The sequence below is a fragment of the Oryctolagus cuniculus genome, chromosome 11 (genome assembly GCF_051225735.1).
Source record: "Oryctolagus cuniculus isolate XC-2025 breed Fujian yellow rabbit chromosome 11, ASM5122573v1, whole genome shotgun sequence".
NCBI lineage: Eukaryota > Metazoa > Chordata > Mammalia > Lagomorpha > Leporidae > Oryctolagus > Oryctolagus cuniculus.
The window spans coordinates 115354709-115372879 of record NC_142877.1 but is presented as its reverse complement, the minus strand read 5'-3'; the positions used below and the strand labels follow the sequence as shown (position 1 = coordinate 115372879).

At 55.1% G+C, this 18171-nt stretch overlaps 1 protein-coding gene across 2 annotated transcripts in view; it reads left to right on the top strand.

Moving 5' to 3' along the window:
* The first annotated feature begins 3295 nt into the window (after window positions 1-3295).
* Window positions 3296-18171, top strand: part of FAM227A (family with sequence similarity 227 member A) — a 48425-nt gene continuing 33549 nt past the window's right edge. The window contains exons 1-3 of one of the 2 annotated variants that reach the window (XM_089307643.1): window positions 3296-3353; window positions 5561-5643; window positions 17141-17217. The gene's annotated coding sequence lies outside the window, so the exon portion shown is untranslated. Of the gene's footprint in view, window positions 3354-5560; window positions 5644-17140; window positions 17218-18171 lie in introns of those variants that run through there. The other variant, XM_089307644.1, reaches the window with a different exon arrangement.

Below are 18171 nucleotides of genomic sequence, written 5' to 3'. Positions count from 1 at the left end.
GACTAGAACCCGGTGTGCCGGCGCCGCTAGGCGGAGGATTAGCCTAGTGAGCCACGGCGCCGGCTTCTTTTTTTTTTTTTAAAGATTTATTTATTTATTGAAAGGCAGAGTTAGAGAGAGACAGAGGCAGAGAGAGGGAGGGGTCTTCCATTTGCTGGTTCACTTTCCAGATGGCCACAATGGCCACAGCTGGGCCAATCCAAAGCCAGGAGCTTATTCTGGGTCTTCCCATGGGCATACAGGGGCCCAGGCACTTGGCCCATCTTCTGCTGCTTTCCCAGGCCTCAGCAGAGAGCTGGATCAGAAGTGGAGCAGCAGGGACTAGAACCGGCACCCGTATGGGATGCCGGCACTACAGGCAGTGGCTTTACCTGCTGTGCCACAGCGCTGGCGCCTTAGGTTGCTTTTCTGTTACTGTGTGCCTCCCCCAGCAGACATAAGCCCGTTAGTCAGGGTTGGCTTACCACACTGTCCCCCTGGGAGCACTTGCTGGCTTGCGGTGGACGCTGAGTGACCGGAAGTCCGACTGTAAAGGCAGCCTTGGTCGACGTGCGGGACCTGGAGACTAAACAGTGCGATCCAAACCTCACCTGCCAGGACACGCACTGCCTGAGGGCAGGTTTTCTCTCCTACAGATATTTATGTGTTTATTTGTTTGTATTTGAAAGGCAGAGAGAGACTGCCAGGGATCTTCCATTCACTGGTGCACTCCTCGGGTGCCCACCACAGCCAGGCCTGGGCGGGGCCGGAGCCAGGAGCCCGGAGCCCGGCTGCTGTCTTCCACGTGGGCAGCAGGAACTCAGGGACAGGAGCCCTCCCCTGCTGCCTGGCAGGGAGCGTTAGCGGGAAGCTGGGGTCAGGAGCAGAGCTGCGGCTCCGGCCTCGGCTCCACTGTGGGGCGTGGGCGTCCCGAGCGGCGTCTTAGCCCCTGTGCGAGCACCTGCCCCAGCTTCTTATCTGCTCATCCGCCCCCAGCAGGAAGCACGGGCAGCCACACGCAGCCAGTGTGCTCCCGGGCCTCCTCGCTCCCCCAGGGAGCGACAGAGAACTCGCGTCCTAACATGGTACCATGGAAATTTCAGGAAAGTGCAGCATGCATGTGCAACACTTCCCCCCGGAAGCTGCGACTCCCTTCTCCCAGCGGGAGAGTAATAACCACAGCCCAAAGCCAGCACCTGTTGACAGGCGCCCTAAGCCTGGCTTCCCAGAGGGCCTGTGGCTTTCCAGTCCTGGGGGCGGTGGGGCTGACAAGTCCCAAGTGTGCCTGCCCCTTCTTTCTGTCCTCCCCTTTGCCTGTTTAGCCGGGGACCAAGAGCAGGGGGCAGGAAACAGGAGTGACCTGGGCCCCCTTTTCCACACGCCAGCTGACCTGCAGCCCAGGGTGGACAGCCTCCCTGCACTAGAAAGAAGCATGCTGAGACAATCTAAAGGACTCACTGGGCCTGTGCTGTGCCGTAGCAGGTTAAAGCCCCGGCCTGCAGTGCCGGCCTCCCACGTGGGCGCCAGTTCAAGTCCTGGCTGCTCCACTTGCAGCCCAGCTCCCTGCTGATGTGCTTGGGAAAGCAGCCGAGGATGGCCCAAGTGCTTGGGCCCTGCACCCACGTGGGAGACTTGGAAGATGCTCCTGGCTCCTGGCTTCAGATCGGCTCAACTCCGGCCATTGTGGCCATTTGGGGAGTGAACCAGCAGGTGGGAGACCTCTCTCTCTGTCTCTCTCTCTCTCTGTCTCTATCCCTCTCTGTAATTCTGCCTTTCAAATCAATAAAATATATCTTTAAAAAAATAGAATAAAAGGAATCACACATTGAGTGAACCCAGTCCCCAAGGGGTAGTTTGCATGATGGCCACAGATGTAGCCACCCGTCCTCGCAGTTTCAATTGTAAATGCTGTGACAGGTGAAGGTGGAGCCCTGGGCCTCACAGAGGCCGTGTGGCGCTAACTGCCTGGAATAGCACCTTTCCCGGAGACAGACTGACGGTGGGAACGGCACGGGCAAAGGCACGGAGGCACGGACAGCATAGCGAGGTTGGGCAATGGGAAGAAATTGAGTGGGCCGGGCACATGGAGGCGTGGCTGGGAGAGGACCCCACCCAGAGAAGAGGCAAGGAGGGCCTTTCGAGAGGAAACCTTGCTGAGATTTTCCACCAAACTCCCTGCTCCCTTTAGGTTTGAGCTTCCTGAGGGCAGGATGTAAGTAACCCTTACAGGAAGTCCCGTCACACTGGGGGCCCCCAGACGGTTTGACTGGACCCCGGCCGACAGGCCAGGACTCAGATGAACAGCCAGGCCACGGGGATCAGGGCCGAGGAGGAGCCAGGGCCTGGGGCCAGCGGAGCCGGAGCAGAAAGCCCGGGTGGATCGTGCTGCACCCATGGGGCCGGGGCCTGGGGTCAGAGCTGCTGGGAGCTGGGGAGGGCCTTGGGTCACCTAGTCCAGATCTCTTGCTTTTACAGTTGAGGCTGAGAGAGGCAAAACAATTTTGATTTCATTTCTGATGTGGAAACTGACTTGTCGGGAGAGTGGAACCTTGGCCTTCTCAGCATCTCGGGTCTCCCTATTTTATTTTATTTTTAAAAGATTTTATTTATTTATGTATCTGAGAGGTAGAGTTACAGACAGACAGAGGGAGAAACTGAGAGAGAGAGAGATTTTTCATCCGTTGGTTCACTCCCCAAATGACCACAACAGCCAAAGCTGGGCCAATCCAAAGCCAGGAGCCAGGAGCTTCTTCCAGGTCTCCCACGCGGGTGCAGGGGCCCAAGCACTTGGGCCATCTTCCACTGCTTTCCCAGGCCACAGCAGAGAGCTGGATGGGAAGAGGAGCAGCCGGGGCAGGAACCAGCTCCCATATGGGAAGCCAGCTTAGCCTACTTGCCACAACGCCGGCCCCCAAGTCTCCTTATCTTGAAAACTAGAACAACTTCATCGTGAATGGTGGGGTGAGCCGGCCTCGGCAGGTGGAAAGTCCAAATGCATTGAAATTCTCAGATGAGCACGGGCCTCTGAGACGCACGCCGGCCCTGCCTGTGTGCCCCGACTCACGCCTGGCCACCAGCGCTGCTGGGCGGGGAGCACACGGGGCCTTTCCCTCTGGTGTTTCCACAGAAGCTTCTGCCCGCGGTGGGATTTGCAGGAGGCTGAGTCAACAGAGAGCGAGGCTGGGAACAAGAGGCTTGTGAGAGCGGAACTTCCGTTCACACAGCCTGGGCCATGGAGCATTTCCGGAAGACGGACGATATCAACGTCACCACCTTGCCCATGATCCCCATGGATGAGAACCTGACCATCTCGCTGGCCACTCGGAATGCAATCAAGGAAGCTGTGAGGAAGGACCTGGAGAACAACCCACCCTGTATCCTTTGGCCGGCGGCGGCCGTGGCTACACAAAACACACCTAGCTGAGTCACAGGTGTGCGTGTGTGCGTGCATGCGTGCGTGGGATCAGGGCTCACGTCTACAATACAGACGGCTTCTTAGCCCATCCCTTACACTTTCATTAGTTTGTTTGCAACCATTTAAGCCCCACCTGTCCTCTGAAAGAATGTGAGACTGAAGGAAGGGCACTTTGGCTTCAGTTTTCTTTCTTTCTTTCTTTCTTTCTTTCTTTCTTTCTTTCTTTCTTTCTTTCTTTCTTTCTTTCTTTCCTTCTTTCTTTCCTTCTTTCCTTCTTTCCTTCTTTCCTTCTTTCCTTCTTTCCTTCTTTCCTTCTTTCTTTCCTTCCTTCTTTCTTTCTTTCCTTCTTTCTTTCTTTCCTTCTTTCTTTCCTTCTTTCTTTCTTTCTTTCTTTCTTTCTTTCCTTCCTTCCTTCCTTCCTTCCTTCCTTCCTTCTTTCTTTCTTTCTTTCCTTCTTTCCTTCTTTCTTTCTTTCTTTCTTTCTTTCTTTCTTTCTTTCTTTCTTTCCTTCCTTCCTTCCTTCCTTCCTTCCTTCCTTCCTTCCTTCCTTCCTTCTTTCCTTCTTTCTTTCTTTCTTTCCTTCTTTCCTTCTTTCTTTCTTTCTTTCCTTCTTTCTTCCTTCCTTCCTTCCTTCCTTCCTTCCTTCCTTCCTTCCTTCCTTTCTTTCTCTGGATACTCAACCTAAAAGGAAGCAGCCCCGGAAGTGTTTGTTGAACGCATGGGAAAGAAAAAGGGGAAAGCGCGTCTCTTAGTGTCTCCCCCTTCCCCTCCTGCCTTCCAGAGTTCTGCTAGCTGGGAATGTCAGACCTGGCCCCCAGGAAGCCAGGGCCAGCCGCCCTCAGACAAGTGAGCGCAAGGCCCAGCCTCTTCGTTTCAGTCCTGTCCGCCTGGCCTCCTCTCCCTGAGCCCAGAGTTTGTGCCTTCTGACGTCACCCAGGCCCCACCAGCACCTGACTTCCTGGGTCCCGTCTGGCCTGGAACCGTCTCCAGGACCACAGAGCTGTGTCTCTAGGGCGCCTGGGTGCGAGTCCAACACAGATCCCTCTCGGGTTATAAATAACCCAGGTCTTTCCACCTCATTCAGAGCTCATTCACCTTCAAGGCACGCGTGTCGCCGCGCCCCTCGCCGCCCATGCTCTCCAGAACCCTCGTCGCGACCGGGCGCCTGCCTCGGGGCCTGCCTCTGCTGCCCTCCTCCTCACGCCCCTCTCTCTTCTTAATCCCACGCGCGTCTCGCCCCGACTAGCCCGTTCCACTTCCGCCGTTTGTCCTGTCCCTGGCGTGCTCGCCCGCTCCGCTTCCCGCTGTTTGTCACGTCTGCTCCTGGCGCCCTTCTCTGTCGAGTGCCCTCCGGTCTGTGAGAACACTTGAGAGTAATGGAAGTGAGCGCGAGCCTGGCCGTGCGTGGAGGCAGCGAGGGCGACGGGATTACGGGGCTTTCGCAGAGCAGGTGAGACGCAGAGGTCAGCTGGGAACAGGAGGCCTGGGCAGGTTTCAGCAGTGACGAGCAAGATCAGAACCCCCTCCGGCTCAGTCACCTGCACCTGAAAATCTCTTAAAGAAACACTCCCCAGATGTGGGAATTCTCTGCCCGCCAGGCGCGTCGCAGCGCTCACTGCAAACAAGCGTTCAGCAACCGAGGAACAGGTGCCTGCCGATCGATGGGGTCATTGGGCCGATCTTGCTTAGCCACATGGAGAGGGCTCACAGTAATGAGTGGAAAAGAAATCGGAGGAGAGAAACAGGCAAATACTGGCATTGGAGTCCTGTGAAGTATGTACAGGGTACTTCCAGAAGTTCATGCCAAAACAGGGTTAAAAGACGAGTTAATTTTGGTGCAAAAAACTTGGAATCCGTGCATGGCTTTTTCAGAATGCACATTTCCCGTGAACTTTCCCTCGTATGAAAAGACCCAAAGCACGGGAAGGAAGTCTCTCCAGCTTCGCACGGTTGTTAGGGTGGTGGCATTAGGTCTTTTTTCCTTTTTATGTTTTCCAAGGTGTCTGTGGTGCACAGTCAACCTGGGTTGACAGTTTATAAAGCAGCTCATTTAAAACAGGATGGGGAAGTGTGAGTGTTTGCAGACCTGGCGGGGGCCGGGTCCTCCCCAGGCTGCCCCGCGCCGCGCACGCCGTCACTGCAGTTTCCTCAGCCCACACCTCCCAGCCTGCCTGGTCGGCTCCATGCAGCAGGTGAACAGAAGGATCGCGGAGGTCGCCCTGCTGCCCAGCCTGCTGACCTGCCGCCTGGTGAGTCACAGCCGGGCGGGCCAGGCTCCCAGCCTCTTCAGGGTGCGGCTGTGCCCTGGGGGCCTCTCCGTTTGTTCAAAAGCACATTTGCACAATTGAGGTCTCAAAGTTAATTTTTAAAAAAAGATGTAGTTATTTGAAAGGCAGAGTTACAGAGAGAGAAAGAGAGAGAGATCTGTCCTCTGGTTCACTCCCCAAATGGCTGCAATAGTGGGGGCTGGACCAGGCCAGAGCCAGGAGCCAGGAGCTTCTTCCAGGTCTCCCACGTGGGGTGCAGGGGCCCAAGGATTTGGGCCATCCTCTACTGCTCTCTCAGGCACATTAACAGGGAGCTGGATTGGAAGTGGAGCAGCCGGGACTTGAACCCACGCCCATATGGGATGCCGGCACTATGGATGGCACCTGCTGTGTCACAGTGCTGGACCCAAAGTTAATTTTTTTAAGTAATAGACTTTATTACTTTCTACAGCAGTTTTAAGTTCCTAGCAGAATTGAACAGAAAGTATAGTTTCCTTATACACCCCGCCCCGCCCCCAGCACAGGGGGCTGCCTCCGCTGTCCACACCCTGCTCCGAGGGGGCCCATCTGTGGGGATCTCACCGCCTGCTCGTTTGCCAGCTGTTTGTCTTCTTTAAAGAGATGTCCCTGAAGGTCTTGGCCTATTTTTAAATCAGATTGTTTTCTTATTGTTGAGTTTTAGTCTCTTAAGATTTATTTTATTTATTTGAAAGAAAGAGTTACAGAGAGAGAAGGTGAGACACAGAGAGAGATTTCCTGTCTTATCTGCTGGATCATTCCCCAAATGGCCGCAACAGCCAGGGCTGTGCCAGGCTGAAGCCAGGAGCCTGGGACTCCATCCGGGTTTCCCACGTGAGTGGCAGGGGCCCAAGCACTCGGATCCTCTTCCGCTGCTTTCACGGATACATTAGCTGGGAGCTGGATTGGAGTTGGAGCAGCCAGGACTTGAATCAGCATCCGGCAGTGCCGTAGGAGGCAGCTTAATCTACTATGCCACGATACTGGCCGCATGTATACTTAAGATAACAGTTGTTTCCTAGATAGTGGTTTTTTTTTTTTTTTTTTTTTTTTTTTTTTTTTTTTTTAAGATTTGGTTATTTATTTGGAAGGCAGAGTTACAGAAAGAGGGAGGGACACTGAGAGGGAGATCTCCATCTGCTGATTCACTTCTCAAATGGCTACCACGGCCCGGGCTGGGGCCAGGCTGAAGTCAGGAGTCTGCAACTCCATCCAGGTCTCCCCCATGCTTGGCTGGGGCCTAGGAACCTTGACCGTCTTCTAGGCACTTTAGCAAGGAACTGGATCAAAAGTGGAGCAGCTGGGACTGGAACAGGCACTCATATGGGATAGCAGCATTGCAGGTGGTGGCTTTTTTTTTTTTTTAAGATTTATTTATTTATTTGAAAGGCAGAGTTACAGAGAAGCAGAGATAGAGAGTGAGTGAGAGTGTGTGTGTGTGTGTGAGAGAGAGAGAGAGAGAGAGAGAGAGAGAGAGAGACATCTTCCATCCCAAATGGTTGCAACGGCTGGAGCTGAGCCAATCAGAACCCAGGAGCCAGGAGCTTCCTCCAGGTCTCCCATGTGGGTGCAGGGACCCAAGGATGTGGGCCATCTTCTGCTGCTTTTCCCAGGTGCATTAGCAGGGAGGTGGATCAGAAGTGGAGCAGCCAGGACTTGAACTGGCGCCCATATGAGATGCCAGCACTGCAGGCCACAGCTTTACCCACTACGTCTCAGCACCGGCCCCAGGTAGTGGCTTTTACTGACTGTGCCACAATGCCAGCCCTGGACATGTGCTTTACAAATAATTTTTTCTGGTATGTGGCTTACCACTTCATTCTCTTGACTGTGTCTTTCGAAGAGCAGGAAGTTCTGCGTTCAGTGGAGTCCGTCCAGTTTATGAATTCCTTCCATCGTGGGTTGTGCCTTTGATGCTGATCAGAAGTCATTGCCTGGGCCAGGCTCACCTGGGTTTGCTCCGTGTCATCCTCTGGGGGTTTCACGTAGTTTTGCTTTTTACACTGGGGGTCGGATCCGTGGGAGTTAACTGTTGTGCCCCCTTGGGGTTTTGACTCAGTGTTGTCCACGCAGAGCCTCCTGCACTTCAGCGGACAGCTTGGGCTTTCCTCCTGGCTCCTCGGATTTCCCAGTTTGGTCAGCTTTTTACTTATTGCTAGGACTGACTGAGTGGCGCCTTGTATGCCAGCCGAGAACGGGCGGCCCGAAGCGTAGTGTGAAACGAACTAAGCGCCGATGATTCACACACGCACACGGCTCACGGGGAGGCAGGAGTGCTAACGGTCACAGGCAAGCCGAGAGGTGCCCCTCCCGCGGGTGGGAGGACACTGTGGGGCTCCTCTGCCTTTTTGGCTATCTTGGGTTTTGGCAAGTGTGTGCTTTTTTTTTTTTTTTTTTTTAATTTATTCATTTGAGGGGCCGGCGCTGTGGTATGGTGGGCGAGGCCTCTGCCTGTGGCACCGGCATCCCATATGGGCGCCGGTTCTAGTCCCGGCTGCTCCTCTTTTGAGCCAGCTCTCTGCGGTGGCCCAGGAAGGCAGGAGAGGATGGCCAAGTGCTTGGGCCCTGTACCCGTGTGGGAGAACAGGAAGAAGCTCCTGGCTTCTTGGCTCTGGATTGGCCCAGCCCTGGCCATTGTGGCCATTTAAGGAGTGAAGACTTTCCTTTCAGTCTCTCCGTCTCTCTGTAAGCCTACCTTTCAAACAAACAAATAAATAAAATCTTAAAAGAAATGTATTCGTTTGAGAGACAGCGAGAGGACTAGAGACAGCCGAAGCTCCTATTCACTGATTCACTCCCCAAGTGCTTGCACAGGGCTGAAGCCAGGAACTCGACCAGGCCTCCCCCATGGGAGTATTGAGCCACCACTGCCGCCTCTCCTGGTCTTTTTGGCAGGAAGCTGAGCCAGGAGCAGAGCCAGGACTAGGCCAGGCCCTCCGGTGCGGAGCACGGGCGTTCCAGCTGCCGGGCTGACGGCCAGCCCTCCTCCTCCTCGTCGCTGACTGTGCTTAAGCGACCTGAGGCACAGCTCCACGAATCGCCACGGTGGAGATGGGAGTGACAAAGCCGTGGCAGCCAAGCCTCAGGTCACTGCTGGGGTCCACTCCCCCACTGCTGCGGCCCCACGGGCCCTGGCCGCTCAGCCACTTCGCCTGCCCCCTCCCAGTGCGGGCGCTGTGGGGAGGCGGAGGACTCCAGTCTGCTCTCCGGGGACCCCGTGAACTAAGGGCCACGGCCGGGCCCCCACGTGTTTTCGTGCATCTGCAGCAGGTGGCCCGAGCAGGCTTCAGCCAGGCCCAGCTTTTCCAGGCGGCCACCGTCAGCCGGAGCCAAGGGCAGCGGCCGCCGTCTCAGGGCGTGGGCCCGCCACGCTGCTGCAGTCCCCACTGAACGCCCCCGTTCCTGGGCCGGGGGTGAAATCGGAGACCTTGACTCAAAACGTCGAGGGTTCTTGCCGTATATTTAGATAAGAATTTTAAACATCTGCTGCTTATAAATGGAACAGGCAACACGGTACAGTTTTTAGCATGTATTCAGTGAGAGAAATACGCAGGAAAGTGCAGGCTTCATTGAGGGGAGAAGTCTAGAAATAAGAGAGCAGGCGGGAGCCACGTGGAGCAAGCGTGCGGTTCGGTTCAGCCGCAGGTAGTGTAGCGCGGGCAGGACACAGAGCAGAGAGCAGGTGGGCAGCAGGCTGCACGCCTGGAGGCCCAGGACAAGGGCAGGCGCACTGTGCTCTGGTCTTTGCTTCACTTCCAAAAGGGAGTGGTTACGTAGTCTGACTGGCAGGTGGGCGTCCTCGTGAGGTCAGGTAGGGGCGTGAGACCACGAAAGGGAGCAGGGTGAAGGCGTGGTCTCCAGCTCACAAATCTAACCGATTTAATCCCATCTGCCTGCCTGGGTCAGCTGGCATCAGGGGTGCACACGTGGTGGGTTTCACACGTTCATCACAGACCAGACGCGAGCCCAGGTCATCTGCGGCCCGTGCAGATGGAAGGCCCTCCCTGGGCGCCCCTTGGCCTGATCTTCAGCCCACCGGTCTTCCCTGGCTCTCCTCCTCCTCTTCGGCTTCCGTCACTTCCCTCTGCTGCTTTGGTCCACTGTGGCCCTGCTCCTGCGCTGCCTTGCCAGTTCACAGCTCCTACACCCCTAACCCTCTCACCGTTGCCCACCTGACTCGTGAGAGAGAGAGAGAGGCAGAGAGCTCCCATCTGCTGATTCACTTCCCAAATGCCAGCCAGGCCAAAGCCTGGAGGCAGGAGCTCAGCTGGGGCCTCCCACGTGGGTGGCGGGCACCCACCTGCTGCCTCCCAGACTGCTCATTAGCAGGGAGCTGGGATCAAAAGCAGAGCTGGGACTTAAACCCAGGCCCCCCAATATGGGATGCAGGTACCCCAAATGCCTGCTGTCTCCCGGCATCCTGCTTCCTGCCACGTTCCTCTGCCCCCGCGTCTGGTGTTCCACTTCACCCTAACCCCAGATTTTCCCAGTACTGACTTTTGGGGTCAGTTCAGCTCTTGAGTCAAACTTTTATTTTTAAAAGCGTACATACAAGGTGATACATTACTCTAAAGTATTCAAGCAGTCTGCAGGGGTGTAGGTAGAAAGTGAAGGTCAGCCTGATCAGCCCCATTTCCTGCCCTGGCCGTCACCACTGATCAGAACTTTGCATCTGAAGGACGAGGCTCACACCTTCAGGCCGTTGTCCGTCCATCTGTCCGTCCATCCATCTGTCCTTCCTTCCCATAAGCAGGATCATACATAAATTTTGTTTTGTAAGCTGCTTTTCTTTTCTCTTATTTATTCCCTTATTTTTAGCATAAATACCTCTTGGAGATTTTTTTCTTTTCAAAGTCGATACTATTTTCCCAAATCATCCTTTTAGTGGACACATAATATCCTTTAGTTTGGATATGACATAATTTATTTAACAGTTTCCTATTTTTGAAGACGAGAGAGAAGAGAAGGAGACAGAGACAGAAATCTTCCTTCCACTGGCTCACTCCCCAAATGGCCACAATGGCTGGAGCTGGGCCAGGCCAAAGCCAGGAGCCAGGAGCCCCGCCCCCCCGGGTGGCCAGGGCCCAGGTACTTGGATCATCATCTGCTGCTTTCCTGGGTGCATTAACAGGGAGCTGGATCAGAAGCCAGAACTGGAGCCGTGGCTTGATTTCAAATGCCAGCGTCACAGACGGCGGCGTGACAGTGTCTTGTTGATCATGGTATTTCCACGGTATTTTTGTTGCAGTGAACATGTATTTTTGTATATGTGTCTGTTTCCAAAAAACTATTTATGCTGTTTTCTTAAAAGGCAGAGAACCAAAAAGAGAGTTCTCTCATCTGCCTGGTTCATGCCCAAGATGCTTGCAGCAGCCAGGGCTGGACGAGCTGAGCTGGGGGCTGCGAGGCGGTCTCCGCTGCCCCTGTGCGTGGCAGAGACTGAAGCACTTGAGCCATCAGCTGCTGCCTTCCACGGTGTCCGTGAGCAGGAAGCTGGAACTGGGAGATAAGTACAGAACGTGGACGTCCCACGTGGCGCCTACACTGCCTCACCAATACCCATCCCCGGAGATGTGTCTTGGGATTCATTTACAAGTGTTTTTTCAGAATTCAGCTCTCCAAGTGAAATGTTTAATCTTGATAAATACAAGCATGTGTCTAAAACAGCCATGGAAAAATGGAATTCAAAACTAAGCTTGTTTGGATGCAAAACTATTTTTAAATCCTTGCTTAGCTTTTTTCATAAAATGTGCTTCCTGGGGTTGGCACTGTGGCATAGCAGGTAAAGTCACCACCTGCCATGCTAGTATACCACGTGGGCGCCAGTTTGAGACCTGGATGATCCACTTCCAGTCCAGCTCCCTGCTAATGCACCTGGGAAAGCAGCAGAAGATGGCCCAAGTCCTTGGGCCCCTGCACCCACGTGGGACACCCGGAAGAAGCTCCTGGCCAGGGATTTGGATTTGCCCAGCTCTGGCCATTGTAGTGATTTGGGGAGTGGTTTGGAAGATTCTCTCTCTCTCTTTCTCTCTCTCTCTCTCTCTCTCTCGTGTGTGTGTGTGTGTGTGTTTCTCCTTCTCTTTCTTTCTCTGTAACTCTGCCTTTAAAATAAATAGATAAACCTTTTTTTTTTTTTTTTTGAAGTGCGTCCCATGAACTTTTGTAAGATCCCTCATGCAGTCAGCGGGTCTTCACGGAGGGGAAGCCTTCTTCCCCAGTGCAGGGCCGAAGCTTCGTTCCCTCCTACCCTACTGTGGAATGGTGCTTGGAATTCAGTGGTCAATAAAAGCTAAACGCACACGCACCCACTTGGGGTGACTCCCTGCGGGCTGATGAGCAGTGTGCGTGTGTGCGTCTACCGGAGAGCCCGTGGCGGCTGCTGGAAGTGCAGGTTCTGCAGGCCTGAGACCGTCCGAGTTTAAATTCCCGCTCACTTGCTCTCTGGCAGGTGACTCCAGGTGAACTGCTTACGCTTTACGAGCCTGTTTCCTGTAGAAGGTGGCCGCAGTGATGTGTCCATCTCAGGGCTATCACAGGAGTGAGGGGTAAAAACTCCTGCTGGGAACAGGCACTGGCCTCCTGTTAAGATGCCCTCTTGCCATAGCAGGGTGACTGGGCTCCGTTCCTGCCTCCAGCTCCCGGTTCCAGCTTCCCGCCAGTGCGGACCATGGGAGGCAGCAGTGGGTGATGCTCGGGTATGTGGCTCCCTTCCACCCACAGAAGACACCCGGATTGCATTCCCAGCCCCCTGCTCCAGCCCAGTGGCCTGGCCAGTCTGTTGCAGGAAGTGAACCAGTGGATGGGATCTCCGCTCTCCCTCTCTCTGTACTCGCATGTCCATCTCTCAGTTAAGTTTGAAGATGTACAGTCTGCTGATTTATAGTACATTTATTCAGTGGCACACATGTCACTCTTGCCTAATCTTAGAACAGCCCTCTCAGCACGGGGAGTCCCATACGTCTCATTGCAAGTCCAGCACTACACAGGCTGCGGCCCAGGCAGCCACTCCCTGCTTTCTGTCTCTGCAGTGATCCCTTTTCTAGAAGTTTCCTAGAAACCAGAGTCATGAGATACGTGTTTAAAAGCCGGGGGTTAGGAGTCTGGATGGGTCTGAATCAGACAGTTAATGGGGTCTGCTTGGGAAAGAGCAGTGGGAGAGAAGGTGGGGAGATTTCTTTACCCCGTATGCTTCCGTAAGGCTTGGAAATTTGACAAGAGTGTGTGTATATGTCCTGTCTGTGTTTTTTTTTTTTTTTTTTAAATTAATAATGTTTAAAACTTGAAAGCAGGCCGGCGCCGCAGCTCACTAGGCTAATCCTCCGCCTTGCGGCGGCGGCACACCGGGTTCTAGTCCCGGTTGGGGTGCCGGATTCTGTCCCAGTTGCCGCTCTTCCAGGCCAGCTCTCTGCTGTGGCCCGGGAGTACAGTGGAGGATGGCCCAGGTGCTTGGGCCCTGCACCCCATGGGAGACCAGGAGAAGCACCTGGCTCCTGCCATTGGATCAGCGTGGTGCGCCGGCCGCAGTGCGCCAGCCGTGGCGGCCATTGGAGGGTGAACCAACGGCAAAGGAAGACCTTTCTCTCTGTCTCCCTCTCACTGTCCACTCTGCCTGTCAAAAAATAAAAAAATTAATAAAAATCAATAAATAAAAAAAATAAATAAAACTTGAAAGCAGGGTCTGGTGGCTTTTCAAGCTGCCCGCCTTGGCCTAGCTCCTTGGCTGTTCTTCTTTGCCAGTGAGAACAGGGCTAGGGCTGTGAGGAGCAGCACTGGGTCCCCACGTGAGCTGGAGGAAGGGGCCCCTTGCCCATCCTTCCTGTCCCCGTGCCCAGGCAGCGGGTCAGACCTGTCAGATGCTGACCACCGCTGCCACCAGAGCTCGTCCCCGGGCCACCCCACCCGCCTTCTGCTGAGCAATGGGCCCGGCCTTGGCAGTGGGGCCCCTTTGACTGTCTACGGTCAGACCCGTCCCCCAGCGTCCGGCCTGCCCTGGAGATGGCACCAGCGCCTGTGCACGGGAGAGGCGCCCTGATGCCCTGATGAATGGTGGTCTGGCAGATGTTGAGCCCCGGATCCCCTCCCTGCCCCTCATGTGTGCTGAGTGCAGACCTTCGAGCCTCTCGCCCAGTTTCCCTCTGGTCTCGGCGGTGAGCCTCCTCTTCCTGGCTGGCCTCCCGGAAAGCCGGCTTGCTCTCCATCGCGGGCTCGCCACGCGGCCTGGGGCTCACTGTCTCCGGAAAGGCCCCCCTCGCGCCCACCACCCCCGAGTGCTGCTCCTGCCGGATGTGCCCCGGCCTCCTGTCCCTCCTCACCGCAGCGCCTCTCACCACCCCCAGACGAGTGCTGCTCCTGCCGGATGTGTCCCGGCCTCCTGTCCCTCCTCACCGCAGCGCGCTCACCTTGAATGAGCAGTGACCGATTCCCTGTTCACGGTTCATCCTGCACCCCAGCACAGCCGTTGGCCTGTGGTAGCAACTCAGGAATACAAGGGTGCGGGCGCTTCAAATGTGGGAAAATGAGACCAAAAGATGGGTTTATTTCAGTGCCCCAGATTCTGAGATCATGTGTGTGTGTGTGTTTTTTGTTTTGTTTTGTTTTGTTTTTGACAGGCAGAGTGGACAGTGAGAGAGACAGAGATAAAGGTCTTCCTTTGCCGTTGGTTCACCCTCCAATGGCCGCTGCGGCCAGCGCGCTGCAGCCAGTGCACTGCGCTGATCCGAAGGCAGGAGCCAGGTGCTTCTCCTGGTCTCCCATGGGGTGCAGGGCCCAAGCACTTGGGCCATCCTCCACTGCACTCCCTGGCCACAGCAGAGAGCTGGCCTGGAAGAGGGGCAACCGGGACAGAATCCGGCACCCCGACTGGGACTAGAACCTGGTGTGCCGGCGCTGCAAGGCGGAGGATTAGCCCAGTGAGCCGCGGCGCCGGCCTGTGGTTTTCTTATAATATGCACTTCCATGAACTTGTGGAAGACCCCTTGTATTTTTTTAAGATTTATTTATTTATTTGAAAGGCAGAGTTACAGAGAGGCAGAGAGAGAGAGAGAGAGAGAGAGAGAGAGAGAGAGAGAGAGGTCTTCCATCTCTTGGTTCACTCCCCAAATGGTGCAATGGCTGGAGCTGGGTTGATCCGACCAGGAGCTGGGAGCTTCTTCCGGTTCTCCCATGTGGGTGCAGGGGCCCAAAGTCTTAGGCCATCTTCTACTGCTTTCCCAGGCCATAGCAGAGAGCTGGATCGGAAGTGGAGCAGTTGGGACTCGAACCAGTGCCCATAGGGGATGCCAGCACTGCAGGTGGCGGCTTTACCCAGCGCAAGCCCGACCCCTTGTATTTGTAAATGTTTGACGCATTCACAGCTTCTGCCTTCTCGCTTGTTTTCCTTCTCGTATTTCTGGCTCCCCAGGGCAATGACACCCACCTAATCATTAGACTTTGCCAGGGGCTCCTCAAAAGCTACAAGAGCTCCCTGGTGGTGAGAACAGTGAATGGGAAGCTGGAAAGCTGTGCAGGAGCCGGCTGGGAGCGGGGAGGTGGGGGGGGTAGGAGGGAAGGCTTTCTCTCTGCTGTCTGATTTTATGCCATGGAAAGTATCTGTAAAGCTCGCGTGGGAAACTGTTGAGGAGCCTCGTAAGTCCGCCAACGATTCAGACCCAGTGCAGACCCGGGGCGTAGCGGCGGGCCCAGGGGTCTGTCTGTTTGAGTCGTTCCCGAGTGGTCCTGCTCTCAGCTCAGATGCAGACGGCCCAGTGCCACTGCCCCCGCTTCCCTGCACCGCACACGTTTCTCCCGCCCTCAGCCGCCTTCTCGGCACAAACCTCGTCCGTCCCTCCGGCCGTGGACCAGCTCTGCCATATCCGTCCCGTCAGGCGCCCAGAGGCGTGGCTGTTGCTACATGGAGGCACGCATCCAGCTCGTGCCTCCCGCCTTTTCTCCGCTAACTTCCATGGAGCAATCGTGTAAATGCACAGACTTCTCGCTGTGACCGCCATACGCGCCTACACACACCTGCACACATATCCCGTCCCTTTACCGCATGCAGACGGGGACTGCCAGGGCAAGAGGAGGCCAGGGAGCCTGGCGAGGCATTCGTGGTTTATCAAGCTGAGACCACCCCCTCATCATTTACCACCCCCTCCCCCCGCCTCCTCCAGGCAGTCCTCTGTGACTCTTCCAGCCACGTGACCTCACTTGTTGGAACCCTAAGCACAGCAGCTAAGCGCGCTCATGGTTCCACGTGTGCCGGTTTGGCTTTCCAGGTAGCACGTTCTTGCCCTCGGTTGCCGGAACCTAGAATTCTAGCTCTGTGTTAACGTCATCCGTGCCCAGTGCTGGGGCGGGTGATTCGCAGTCAGAGCACCCTGGGGGGTTCCTGACACTCTTTTTCTTTCTCTTTCAGGGGGTGGGGGGTTGAGGGGGTGGGGAGGAGTCAGAGGCCAGGTAAGTCCGTCTGCGGAGCTCGAGGTGAGACGATGGGCAGCAGCAGCGGTTGCAGGGCACAGAGCAGCTCCTGCGTGCCAGCGCTTCCAGCACATTCCGTTACCTCTGACCCCTGGAAGGGCCTGGAAGGCAGGTGTCGCCAGCCGCCTTTTACAGAGGGATCGTGATGCACAGGGCCATGACTGCAACCCTGCTGCAAATCCTCCACTTCTCAGAGACGTGGCCAGGAGGAGGGGCAGCGCGGCAGGGCCAGGCTGGGGTCTGGGGTGGGTTGGTGGCACTCGGGGAGATGGTGTCCGTGACACCGATGGCCCCAGGCCCTACCACTAGCCGGGGAAGCCAGGCTGGCCAGAGGCTTAGCTCCAGAGGCCTCCAGGCACCAAGAAGAAAAAGACTTAGTCCCCGGCCCCTCTGCCTGACCTAATGTCTCATTGTGTTGTGTGTGTATTTTTTTTTTCCGATTTTTGAAGGCAATTGAGAAATTTGAGTTGGAGAAGAAGGCTGTAAGAGAGAAAAGGCGCAGCAGCCCAGGAGACAGAGGCAAACCTCCTTTCTCATGGCCTCGGTGGTTTTTAGTGGGGTTTGGTGTTTGCTTTATTATCATTATTATTGTTTAGTATTGGGTAGGAGTCCAAGGCTTCTTGTAAAAGAGCCTTGAATCTCACTTCCTGCCGTTGAGCAAGGAAGGAAGGAAGGAGGGACAGCACCTTTCAGAGACCACCTACTGCGTGGCACGCGGCACCAGGCACTGTGTGCCCAGTCCCCCAGGTCCTCCCGACGTCCCCTGACACAGGCCTGGGGCAGGCGGCCCGAGTGTAAAGCCACAGCGTGTGTAGCCCTTGCTGCTCCGTGGAGCAAGTGGCCCCGTCGGAGCTGGAGGGAGGAGTCTCAGCCAGCTGGGAGGAGACCGCAGCCCCAGCGGCCAGGGCAGCCCAGGCAGAGCGCGAAGCCCCCATCACAGTTCCCGCCCAGCCCAGGACGGACCCTGGCGCTGCTCATTTCTTATTTCTCTCCCTCCGTTCTGCAGGCAAGAGACAAAGGAAAGTGGAGGATTTCTGCAAAGACCTGGACCTCAAGAATGCCCGATCTTTCCTGACGAAAAGGGTGAGGCTGTGTCTGACCGGCTTCTGCGGGGCAGGAAGGGACCTGGTGTCTAGATGGTGGTCACGGCGGAAAACTACAGAATTCCTTTTATTTCAAAGATTTCATTTATTTATTTGAGAAGTAGAGTTACAGACAGTGAGAGGGAGAGACAGAGAGGTCTTCCTTCCGTGTTTCACTCTCCAAATGACTGCAACGGCCAGAGCTGTGCTGATCCGAAATCAGGAGCCAGGAGCTTCTTCTGGGTCTCCCATGTAGGTGCAGGGGGCCAAGGACTTGGGCCATCTTCTACTGCTTTCCCAGGCCATAGCAGAGAGCTAGATGGGAAGAGGAGCAGCTGGGACTTGAACCGGTGCCCATAGGGGATGCCAGCACTGCAGGCGGTGTCTTTACCGGTTATGCCACAGTGATGGCCCCCAGAATTCCCTGCGGGTGATGGTAATGAGTTGGCTGTCTATGTTGCTTGACTTTTACATTTCTGTAAGTCATCATGTTTTAGTTTTACTCTAAAAATCACTTTAATAATTATATATATGAAGAATCACAAAGATAGACACATTCTTTAATTCAAATTACAATTTTGAGACATTCGTGCTAAATAAATAACCCAAAACGGGGAGGGAAAGTGCAGGCTGTGAGTTATGAAGGACAGTTCTCAGGGAGCAGCTAACTGAATGACAGCACACCTTCCCCATGAGCTGGCCGATCGTGTGCCTTCCTCAATGGCAGTTCAGAGCTGCTGTGACTACGTGAAAAGTAGCAGCTTCAGTGAACGGGAAAGATCACATACTCAGACACACTGCGGTCCGAGTCACACACGGGGTTTTCAGAAAGTGTGTGGAAGTGCGTTTCATGAGAAAACTATGCATGGGTCTCAATCTTTTTTTTTGTTTGTTTGCCCTCTTAACGTCATTTTCCACGAACGTTCTGGAGTACCCTCCTATGTGTATTTGCAGG